The following is a 12,580-nucleotide window of genomic DNA, read 5'->3' on the forward strand; positions in this document are numbered from 1 at the left end:
GGTCCTGTTCAACGGTGACAAACACATGTCCTGTCAGATTGAGGGAAGTCGGTCACGTCATCGCGCCTCTGCTGACAGGTACTGGAGAGGAGTCACTTCAAATATTGGCTGCCCTCAGAAGGAAAAAAGCCGAGCAACAGAGCGCGTGAATAATGGAAGCTGCTCCATCAAAGTCTGCATGACGCTCAAAGACGCGTCCCGCTGCGTTTCACTACCTCCAGGTCGACCACTGATGCTCGCGGAAGAATCGGGTGGGTTTTGTGTTCCCTGAAATATGAGCTTTGTTGGCACCAGATCAAACGTGCGCTATTTTGACGTTGCTAGGATTTGGACGTCTGCAAAATAAACACAGCGCCATCTGGAGTTGAAAAGGAGGTAGTGGTCTGGAAATGATGCAACCCTTGATTTTGGTTTTGTTGGTTCGCGTTGAACATGTCTGAATCCCTGGAATGAAGCCCAGCAGAGCTCAGCTCAGCTGTCTGTGACTGGAGGAGAGTCCTGACCTGGCTTCCCTCATGTGCCAGAGGAGCCCTGAGCTGCTATGCTCATGTATGCTATGGTCTTCATTGGTGGTCCTGGCGTGGAAACGTCAAACTGCTCAAGCTGACTGACTAACTCTCGCTACTGAAAACAGGGTGCAACTGTCTTTTCTGCCTCAACAAGCTGAAAGTCTCATTCATTTGATTGGTGCTCTGAGTGGAGCTGGTTTGCATCTGACAGCCACCGTCAGAAAGTTCGCAGTAAAACGACAAGCGGGGGGAAGATGGACGGAGTTTCAGGGAACGGAGGGTGTTTTTCTTTCTTTCCTCTCCTTTGAACAGGTCCTCACTGACACTCTCTCTGCCACGACACTTGAAAAACCTTCAATAACAATTACAATAATCACAAGAAATATATAATAAACACAATTTTATGAGGCAATAGCTCAAAAATAGCCATTAAAGACCAATTCAGTGGTGCACGCTGCAGCATTGACTCGTCTCTGGATTGAGTCTGAGTCAATCAGGATCAGAAAACTTTATTAAACCCAAGGGAAATTGTGTTCGTAACATGCTCTGTAAGAGCATAGAAACAATGTGCAAGAAAATGCAGATTCAAGCATAAAATGAACAGAAACAAACGTGCCAAAGAATCCTTCATTGTCATGTTTCAGGGATGAATTGTATGTTTTTATTGCCACAAGAATAAAGAAGCTCCTGTGGCGCTCAGTCTTTGAGACGGGTCGTCTCAGTCTGTTGGTCCGTGTGCTTCTGTATTGGACCAGGAGCTGATGGAGGGGGTGGGTGGTGATGTCCAGGGTGCCCCTCAGTTTCAGGAGCATCCTTCTCTCCATCACCGTCTCCAAGGAGTCCAGTGTCACCCCCACCACACATGAGGCTTCATGAAACAGTACTGCAGGGTTAATGAAACAGTGTCCTCATGTTCAGAGGCCACTAGATGGAGCTCTTGGTTTAGAAATGATGTGAGGTTTTATTGAATAAGTTGTTCAAGTCCAAACATTTTTTGCAATACTGTTTCATGAAGCCTCGTCTACCCATGACTAGTCATAGAGCATTACAAAGGCACATCACAGAGACATTTCAGCATCACAGTCAGACCACTCTTGGGTCTGTACAGGACAGGATGAAGTTTCTAGAGCAGCAAACAGACATTTGTAGAGGGCCCCATCAGGTGGGGCCCCTAGAAAGACCAGTGCAGAAGGTGCAGGAGTGTGACCCCTCTTTACTCTCGTGCACCCCTCTCTTCACATCTGCTGTACCCAGCGTTTGTCACTGTGGTTCAGGGCCATTGGAAAGACTGGACAGTCTTTTACTAAACACAAGGATGGTGAAGTAGATTACAGCAATGCATCGCCACTTCAATAGTCCGAGCCACATATTGCAGCATCACTGCCTTTAAAAAGCCGTTGTGATATATTGAACATGAGACAAACAAGAACCCGAGAGTGTCGACAGGAATTCCTGATCTTCCGCTCAAAGTCATTCTCTTCAAAAAGGATCCACACAGTGGAGCTCCACTTTTGATCTGCTCCACTTCCCCCCCCCGATGGTAATCTGGAGTAGACAGGTGAAACATCCCCTCTGTAGGGGGTGCACTTTGAAATGCAATGCAGTCGTCCCCAATTTTAATCAAAGCTAACTTTTGGGCTCAAATATAATCGCTACACTCAGGAAGTGCTTTAGAAAGAGCAACACAGAGCATTCAAAAGCACAGTCTGTGTATCCGAGGAGGGGAAAAAGCTATTATCAGGATTTCATGTGCTCACCTGGCCTGACTGACAAACGCATGGAAAAGAGAGAGGTTGAGTCTTGTTTGGATGTCGGTGTCTTCTGTGGTCGGACACACTGGGGCGAGCCATGGAGGAGCTTCAGGGTGGAGGAGCACCTATCACTCGTGACCAGCTGGTGAGGCTTTGTCAAAAACTCTGCTCATATTCAAGGTTCAGTCTTTACAGGATAAAGAGCCCTGAAGGCAGTTTAATCTAATCAAGTCTCGTCGGCTCAGAAATGAGGACACTGTTTCACGAAGCCTCACCAGCACGTCACTGCTGACTGTGACCTGTGAGTAAGCTCCATAGTGATGGGTAGGTGAGGCTTCATGAAACAGTTCTGCAGGGTTGATGGAACAGTGTCCTCATTTTCAGAGGCCACTAGATGGCGCTCTGGGTTTAGAAATGATGTGAGGTTTCACTGAATTACTTGTTTAAGTCCAAACATTTTACAGCAGGAGGCCTCTGAAAATCAGGACACTGTTCCATGAAACCTCATCGACCCTTCAGTACTGTGTCATGATACCTCATCAGTGGTAGTAGTTAAGGAACATGAGTCATCTGCAAGTTGCGGCTCTGCCAACATCAGAATATTAAACATAAAATGATGCGAAACAAATGAATTAAACAACATACAAGCATCAATAAGAGAATAAAGTACTGTGATGGTCTTTGCTAGAATGTGTTGGCAAAAAAGTGAAAAGTGGTAGCTGACTTGAGATGAGGTGGAACCGAACCTGGACTTATCTTAGCCATATCGGCTCACGTTCATTTAAATTAAAATGTTATGTCAAGTAACGCACTGTTTTTTTTTGTTTCCCTCTCTTTCTTGGAAGAATAAACAGACTACACTGGTCATTGATGTCCAAATAAAATGGGCCACTACGCCAACCAGGTCAAACGACGCAGTGAAACGACGCAGATGGCCATCACATCTTCTCAACTATGAAACTACGGGGCATCAAACTATCCACGCTCCACCACCGTCCATGTCTCGGAGAGGCTCCCAGGCCTCATTATTGCCGGAGCGCTTCAGTGTTTAGACCTCGGCCCCTCTGGGGACGTGTCTTAATGCTCATTATTTTGTTGTTTGGAGTTTAGACGGAGGCTTTGATGGGAACCAGGACAGAACTGAATTAAAGCACCTTTTATGGTCATGTTCTGTTGCAACTAAATCACAGTTTGCTCCTCTTTTTACATTGTGACTTCATTTATTGAGGCTAAGTGCTGAAGAGCTTTGCTGCGCTCAACAATGTGCCACTGTGTTCTGAGAGCAAAAGAAACCACTGTTTCACTTTTTTATGAGCCTGACACCATTTTCAAGTTTCATTAGGTTGCATTCTATGAATGTTGACTAAATCTAGGAGCACTAGTTAGTTACCCGGGTGAGACAGAGCTCCAGGTGAAGGAGACGCTGAGAAACGACTGACCTTCTGCAATATTGGCGAGGAAACCGTGGCGCTTTAGCCTCATGTAGTTACACGTTAATGACACCTTTAGACCGACCATCCACAGTGTTGTGTGTGCTGTGACAATTCCACATCCACACATGGTAACTGAATGTATGTATGAATGTGCTGTTCACTCAATAGCAAACCACTGAAAATGATTACAGTGGCTTGGGATCCACATAAAACATAACCAACTAACAATATTATAACGACGAGTCAATTGGTCAGCAGTAGTGATGGTAGATGAGGCGTCATGAAACAGTACTGCAGGGATGATGAAACAGTGTCATCATGTTCAGAGGCCACTAGATGGCGCTCTTGGTTTAGAAATGAGGTGAGGTTTCATTGGATTAGTTGTTCAAGTCCAAACATTTTGCAGCAGACAGCGCCATCTGGTGGTCTCTGAAAATCAGGACACTGTTTCATGAAGCCTCATATGCCCGTCACTAGTTGCCATAGAACATTTACTGGTTGATGAACACGCAAACATGGCTGATTGTACTGTTGAAATTCAGTGGAATATAAATACCAACAAGTCGTGTACAAAGCAGTTTTTAAACAACACCTGTTCCACACAGGCATCACATTTGCAATAAATAATGAGTTAATTTCAGGACGGCAGCTATGATGAGGCCTGACATGAGTTGCATATATCAGTTTATATCGGGATCAAAACTCAGCTGTTGGTCAAACGTCCCTACTTAAGGCTGGAGATCTGTCTCCTCAGTGCTGAGATGAAACAGACATGTTTCTCAGCAAATGTCCGCTTTACAAATGAAGTTTGAAAACAAACTTGACTTTTCTTTCGACCCTCTCTCTGTCAAAGCAGTCAAAGATGACAGCAGTGTTGGTTGAATATTCACCCTTCAGCGAGAGAGAAGGGAAGACGATGAGGGCGGGAGAGCAAGAGGTGGCAGCGTTGCAGGCAACACATGATCCGGAGGATGCAGGGGCACGGGAAGACGTTTTCCCTGTGGGCAGGACTTGTCTATGACAGCAGCTTCCAGATTAAAGTTTTAGTTTGACAGCTCAAGTACAGTAGGACTCAGGGGCAGATGCCCCCTGAACCAGGGCCATGGCAGAGGAGCAGCCACTGACAAGTCAGACGGAGGCTGAACGTTCAAATCATCTGCCCGATGTTTCTCATATCACTCAAAACATGATTTCGTTTCAGTGTAGGAATCCACACTTCCAGACTGGTAGGGGAGTCTCAGTTTCAGGGTCACTCTACAGTCGCTTCATACAGATAAGCAGGCGTGGCACAACAAGACTGTGACGCTCACCTGAACGGCGAGTCACGTGACTGTGCGTCAGTATAGTACAGTTAAAGCACGTCCCTGCGTCCAACACGTCTCTCTTGTGCATTTATCATGATCCTGTTGGAAATATCAGGCAGCGTAGATAGAATGAGGCAGCTATTTATTTTAGTTATTGACCGTTTTACGTGGCGCATGGCAGCAATAGCATCGTACTGGTCTGTGTGTGTGGGCAACACTGCAGACTGGAGCATGTTGACTGTTCACTCCACTGAATGAAACGGACTTGAATCATACACAAAATACTTTTATGTCATACTTTTAGTTGAAGTCACGACAAAGTGGAACTAAGTCATGTTAAAACGTGGATCTGATGACGATCCAAGGCTGAGGAGCGCCACTCACTCACGGGGTTGGCGAGATGTATTGTTTATGTTTCAAAGTTAAACACGATTCAAAGTCTTCTAACAACATTTCGCCAGAAAAGCTTTTACTTTTTCAACTCATTTCCTGTATAAACCATCATCTCAACAGCCACTTGACAAAAAGCGAGTTCGGCAGCTTGGTCAAGAGCCGCGTAAAAGTGGGCAAAGAGCCGCACACAGGCCTGCTCTACATGGTCCCCTGCACAGGAAGCAAAATGTTTTGTTCGCCATTGAAATGCCTACGCATCAACCGTGCAACACAGGAGTGAGGATGGGTTGAACTGCTGGAATGAATCGTGATACGGAATGAAATGAAATCATAGGCAGGATCATCATACTCGAATGGAATGGCGAGACCACCGAAGATGCACCGCCATAGTGCGCAGGAGGTTGACAAAGGACCCAGCAATTCAAACAAAAACATTCAGGTTCCTGAACAGAAGGAAGTCAGTAGGTTATGTAGACACACAAATGGAAACAGGTGTGACCTCGGACAAAGGTCATCAACACGTATCTAGTGTCTGCAAGGCTTGTTGCTGTTGGTTCTTTCAGCGGTGACTTTTTCCCAAGCTCTCACGCTGTACCTCAGTATGGACCCCATTCCAAACCTGCGGTATCCTGCAGAATACTGCAGCTTGTGCATCGCAACTCTTACAATAACGGAGAGGACTGGAACATGAAAAGCATAACATCTAAAAGCCCATAATAGTCGAGAGAGAAGTGGCAGAGTTGAAGGTGTTCACGTTGTGTTTTGAGGGTGACTAAGACGGACCGGAGTAGAAAGAAGGATATCCGATGGAAATGTGGAGACAAAAGTAGTAGGGCAGATTCAGATGGTTTGGCTCGTGGAGGGGAAAGACAGGGAACATGTTGGATGAAGAAAATGAGAAATGGACGTGCCAGGAAGAAGAAGACGGCCTTTAATGAAAGAGGATAAGCTTGCAGATTTCCACGGCAACTTCCTTTGTAACGGAACTTCTTCATTAAACACTTGGAGGCCAGAGGTTGGAGACAAGCATCAAACGTCCTGCTTCTCATTTTCTCGGCTCAAGTGTTTTGAGCATCTCACTTCAGTATTTTACATCCACATTCGCTACATTTCTTCATGGTACTTCATTCAACAAGGAAACAGATTTGCCTTTCCTGCGAGCTCAATATTCGCTGAGTTCTATTCAGTGAATCGAATGTTGCGGAAGTCTGTGATCAAGAGTGCGGTGGGATCTTAATTAAGATTTGAGCCGATGTTATTCCATCTGCTAATCAATGAGGTGACGGGAACGTCATACGGAGTGGGGGGCGGGGGGCGAATGGACGTCGGAAGGAAACGCTGCTTTGAAGAGGTGTCACCCGAGAATGAGATGTATCGATCCCGTGGAGCGCAATTCAAAAGCAAGGACGCCCATTATTACGATCAAAATCTATATCAGCAATGATCATCCAAAGGTGCTAGTTGTGTTTAAATAGCTAATCCATACGCAGTTATGTGAAGCGGCTTAACCCCAGATGTTGGTCTGGAGGCGCCGAACACACGCCGCGGGACCAAAATGAGGAAGAAGAAAAAGCCACCAGCAAAGTTTGGTTCTGTTTCAGACTGAAGACTGGCTTCCCTCTGGGTCCTTGAGTTCTTTGACTAAAGAGACTGGTGGTAGTACTTGTGCAGTGCTCAGAAACTGAGTTCCTGGTAAAGCGTTTGGCCTCTTCGCTGCACCGGCAGCTGTGCCGCAGGTATCATCTGGTGCAGTACATCACTGGGATCACTGCATTACAGCCATAAAGGCTTGAGGAGAAAGAAGGGAGGTAGTTTCTCCTGCGAAACATATCTTTGTTACTTTACTACACAGCAATGCTGAAGTTGGATTACAAGTTACTTTATAAGTTACATCCACTTGCTGCTACCGACCCCCTTTTTCTCAACATAAAATGTCTTTTTCAATACTCACTTTAATGGAAGCACATAAAAAGTACAATACATCACAGGGTGTCTGAGAAACAAACTGTCCCAAATCCATGGCTCCGCTTCCTGGCTCAGTCCTGGTTTTGCTTTTTTCCCTCTGTTCCTTTGGCACACGGCTGGAGCCCATTAACCCCTGATGAACTTGATTACATAAACACCTGGGCTCCAGCAACGTGTGCCAGATCGTTGCTTCTTGTTTGCCAGATCGTCACCTTTACCACATTGTTTCCTGTCACTGCTTCTAGTTGCTGTGAGTCTCTTGCTGGTTCCCATGAGTTCGCCTATTTGTCTCCCGTTTCCTGAGTTTTTTGGACTCCTCGTTTTCCCGGTGGTAACTCCCGATTCTCGTGGCTCTCCTTTGTTCGGTTTCTCGTTCTGTGTGCTAGCCAGCTCATTCAACTCCTGGTTCTCATTGTTTCGGTCTCTCATGTTAGCTAGCTCATTCAACTCCTGCTTCTCCTTGTTTCGGTCTCTCATGTTAGCTAGCTCATTCAACTCCTGGTTCTCATGTTAGCTAGCTCATTCAACTCCTGCTTCTCCTTGTTTCGGTCTCTCATGTTAGCTAGCTAATTTAACTCCTGGTTGTCCTTGTTTCGGTCTCATTCTGTCAGCTAGCTTATTTTGGCTTTTTCTGTGTTGAACTGTGGTGCCTGAGTTTAGTGTTTGTTTCTTTGTGCTTCCGTGTGCTCCCTGGTTTCCTTTGTAGTTTATTCTCGGTTTCATTGGTGATTTAAGTTTGTTTTCTCCCGGTTCGGTGACGCTTTCGGTTTGGACTTTTTACTCATGTTTGTGCACTTCTGTTAGTTTGGTTACTCTGTTTTTTTCATTCTGTGTTTGCTCTGTTTCTCCCGGTTCGGTGACGCTTTCTGTTGAGTTTTTGTTTAATTATTAAATATTATTTCTTACTTGCTCCTGCCTCATTGTAACTTTCACCATTTGCAATTGGGTCCCACTCCACGTCCTCCATACGTGGCCTTTAACTACACGTTCCTCGCAACGTGACATCCCAGTTCCACATCTTCCACACGTGGCTTTAGCGCCCACGTCCCTTGACAACACGGCCTGTAAACTAACAAATATTTCAGTGCAGCCATATTAAGAACATCAACATGAAAATGCTTTAAGTGCAAATGTTTTAAGTACAATAAAGTAAGTGATAATGTCACGGAGTTTTGTCTTGGACGGTTTTGACATTTGCAAACCTTGAGAACTTTGAATTATCAGTATCATACAGACCAAGTCAGTCTCCAGATGTCCACTCACCCTGTGATCATCGGCTCTTAGTCCCACCAGAGACACACTGTGGTGGAAGGATGATGTAAGAATCTGGCGAAAACTCCACCTTGGTTGTGGCAAACGCTCGAGAGGCTACAGAAACAGACTGTCACATGACACGTCCCATCTGCGCAGCATCTGTTTAGGTGTCACTCAGACTTGCCATATAAAACACAGCCTGGCTCCACACTGCATTTATACATATGTTGAAGTCACACCAGGCCTGGCCGGCTATTTGCAGTGCTCCACACCGACCCTGCTGCATGCGACACCAGCACCGGCTCATAACAGATGAAGGCAACAGAAGGTACGAAGCATGAAATATTCATGGCTGTATCAACAGGGAGGTCTTCAGAGGAACACACTATGCTCCTGTGTTCGAGAGGGCGAGCAGAACACGCTGTCAACAAAACATTTTCTCATGTTTGTAAAGACAGACGACGCTGAACATGACACCGTGGCGGCCATGATGGTGCCGCCCTCACCTGCTCCCACATCAAAACCTCCCTGCGATCTGCTAAACTGACTATAACACCTGTTGATAAAGACGTTTCTCCTCCTCGTACCTCATATTTAAAGATGCTAAATCGAGCACAGTGTGTGTGTTATAGGAAGTTATGTATCACCCTAATGAACTATTGACCAAGTGTCATGGCTGGTTTAATGTGAGAGTGTGAGCTGCCCCTCCTTTCACTTCCATTATAAATAATGTCCTGAACCCTCCCTCTTCTTTTTTACCTTTCATAATTGTGTGAAACATTTGTTCTGGAGCATCCTCTTGTTTACATCATCAATTTTTTGTTTTTGTTTTTAGATCAGGCATTTCTTTAGTTTCGTCTTGTGTTGTTCAGTTTAAGTAATGTTCTGGAGTTGTTTAGTTTTAAGCCCAGAATAGATTTGATGAATTAGAAAGTCAAAAACACAGCGGCCTGTAAACTAACAAATATTTCATTGTTTGGGGAAGAGTAATGCATGAATCATTTATATTCCCACTTTCTGCTTTTTGGTTTTCTTTTTGGTACTTTGTGGAGTATTAGATGGGTTTGTGAGGTGCTTTGATGCCACTTCTATCCGTTCGTTCTTTCATTTTAGAGAACGCCAGTCAAGTATTACCAGCATGGCTACGGAAATATTGTGTCAATGTTGTGTCAAGGGTGCATTCATGGAGGTTTGTCAAGCACCATGCGATACGCTCCAAACAATGACAAAACTAGGAACCTGACTTGAATGAGGTTTCATTGTTTCATGAAGCCTCAACAGTATCGATGAGTAGATGAGTTTTCACCACACAGTATTGAAGGGTAGATGAGGCTTCATGAAGCAGTGTCCTGATGTTCAGAGGCCACCAGATGGCGCTGTCTGCTGTAAAAGGTTTGGACTTGAACAACTCCTTCACTGAAACCTCACATCACTTCCAAACCAAGAGTGGCCTCTGAAAATGAAGACACCGTCTCATGAACCCTGCAACGGTGTTTCACAATGCCTCATCTACCAGTGCTTATGGAGGCTTTTCCCAAACTATCACAAACTGATGGATGAAGGATAATATTTTACAACACTAACTTGTCAGTTTACTCAGCATAGGTCTGCAGATTTTTTTGGATAAAAACTCTATGCAGTTCAATTGCCACAAACATAGTGCATTTTCAAAGAAAAACAAAAGCCTGTGAAGTGGCGTTTGAATCTTTCATCCAAAATCCTGATGGCAACTTAGAGGAGCAGCTCTTCAAAGCCAGTGTACAAGATGATACACACAGTTGCCTTCGAAATGTGGAGCTGCTCAAACATTCTGGAGGGTTTGTGGCTTCACTTTCATTTCCAATATCGCAGAGGAAGGCATGACTAACTGGCCATCAGCGGTGAGGAGAGCCGCCATCACAGCGCTCGTCCTCGGATGGTGAACCTTGGCAGCAGCTCACCTGCCCTGCATCCGTCTACATAAAGGCTGCAGGGCTGGAAGTGTTTTCCCCTTCTCAGTGAAAAAAAAAAGAGGAAGTGTGGACTGAAGAGCGGTGCACTAGTGTCCTCTATTGGGAGATGGGGTTACTGCATCCTGCCCGAGTCAACACTCACTGTGGAGTGTTTGACCTTTGCAAATGTTGTTACGGCAGCGTTTAGCTGGAGTCATTCTGAAATATATACCAATATATTCATTTATTTGACCGATGTTTATATCATCGCTGGCTTCGAGAGGCGGTGTCCTCATTTTCAAGCCTTTTACTCTCCACTCTGTCAGTGAGATCTCAGATTTCTTAAGCACGGAGCGCCACCTACTGAGAGCTGAACATCAGGACATGGCTTCCAGAAGGTTCATCAGCCCAGTGAATCCATCGTGTCTTGCATTTCCAGTTTCTATTTCCAATGTGTTTTAGCCATAACAACTTTAAAGACAATTGTTTCACCTTGTGATGCTGAAAATAAATGAGGCACTAGAAGCTGATCTCTCAGTAGGTGGTGTCACAGTTGTGGCTCACTTGTCCGGACGGGTGGAACTTCCTAGTTTCAGACCAGGAAGTTCACTCCATCTACGAGCGTATGAGATGAGCAAGCGAGTCATGAGTTTTGTCATGGATTTGCATGTTGGAAGAGCAGCTGGAATGACAGCTGCAACTAATGAAGGTGTAACATGGTGGAAATCACAGGTTGTTTCTCAGCTTCTGATGCGAAGCTGGTGAATGTTTAATGTGATCCTCTTATTATTCAGATGAAAAAGTCACCCGGCGTTTATCACAGACACGTCCCACTCCAGCTGCGGCTCCAACACCTCACACGTGTCCCTTTCAGAAAGCTCCTTGACATGGGCTGGTCTTCATCACCGTCATCCTCATCCTCACCACGTGAGCTCAGTGTCTGTCGCGGTGCCAGGCTTCAGATCCCTCACTCATTCATGTGTGTTTATTTATCTGGCTCTCTGCCTGGATCCATCCATGTGAAGTCAAAATGAAACGCTCCGCACACCTCTTCCTCAGCGTGCCAAAACTGGTCTAATCATCAGGAGATCCCTTTCCCCAGGCAACTTCTCCCTGACCTAGTGACAGTCGTGATTTAATATAGCAACACAAGCTCATTAAATAAACCAGTCAGAAACATTTGGGTCAAATCTGAGCCACTGCTGCCTCAGCAGAAGAGGGCTTTCTCTCATGTTCCACAGCGGTGCATCTAAACTGCGCTGGCGATGCGTTTGAGAGCGCGTGGCGATGTTTGTTACAGGAGGCCCCTCAGTTTGGCTGTGCTCAATTTCACATGAGCTTTTCGATAGAAGATTGAAATTGGGTCAAGTGTGGGAGCCAGGCCTGTGTGAAGTGAGCTTCATGGAGAGACACAAGAGCAAAATGTGATTTTACTCAATAGGTTCTGGTTATCATGGGTCGGATCGCCGGCAGTAAATCGGACACGGTTCTGTTCATTACCTTTATGGACAGAATTTCTAGGCGCAGCCAGGGGTCGGAGGGGATCCGGGTCGGGAACCACAGAATCTCATCTCTGCTATCTCTGCTACCTTCAGCATGTGCTGGGGCGGTTTGCAGCCGAGTGTGAAGCGGCCGGGATGAGGATCAGCACCTCCAAGTCTGAGGCCATGGTTCTCGACCGGAATAAGGTGGTCCGGGTCGGTGGAGAGTATCTCGGGGTCTTGTTCTCGAGTGAGGGAAAAGGGGAGCGTGAGATTGATAGACGGGTTGGTGCAGCGGCAGCAGTGATGCGGTCGCTGTATCGGACCGACGTGGTGAAGAGGGAGCTGAGTCGGCTTGACTTGGACTTGCGAGACTTGTGAGTGTCTCTAGCAGAGACCACCTGAGTGAAATTGATGTTGGAGGCCATAAATCTTTCTAATGTCACGTCACTTTTTTAGAAATGAAGCCTGGCGAGTCAAGTAGGGGCTCAAACGGCTAAAGCTCTCTCTGAATTCTAACTTAACTTCTCTGGAAGGTGGTTGAGGTCATGCATGACGG

The sequence above is a fragment of the Synchiropus splendidus genome, chromosome 7 (assembly GCF_027744825.2).
Source record: "Synchiropus splendidus isolate RoL2022-P1 chromosome 7, RoL_Sspl_1.0, whole genome shotgun sequence".
Classification (NCBI taxonomy): Eukaryota; Metazoa; Chordata; class Actinopteri; order Syngnathiformes; family Callionymidae; genus Synchiropus; species Synchiropus splendidus.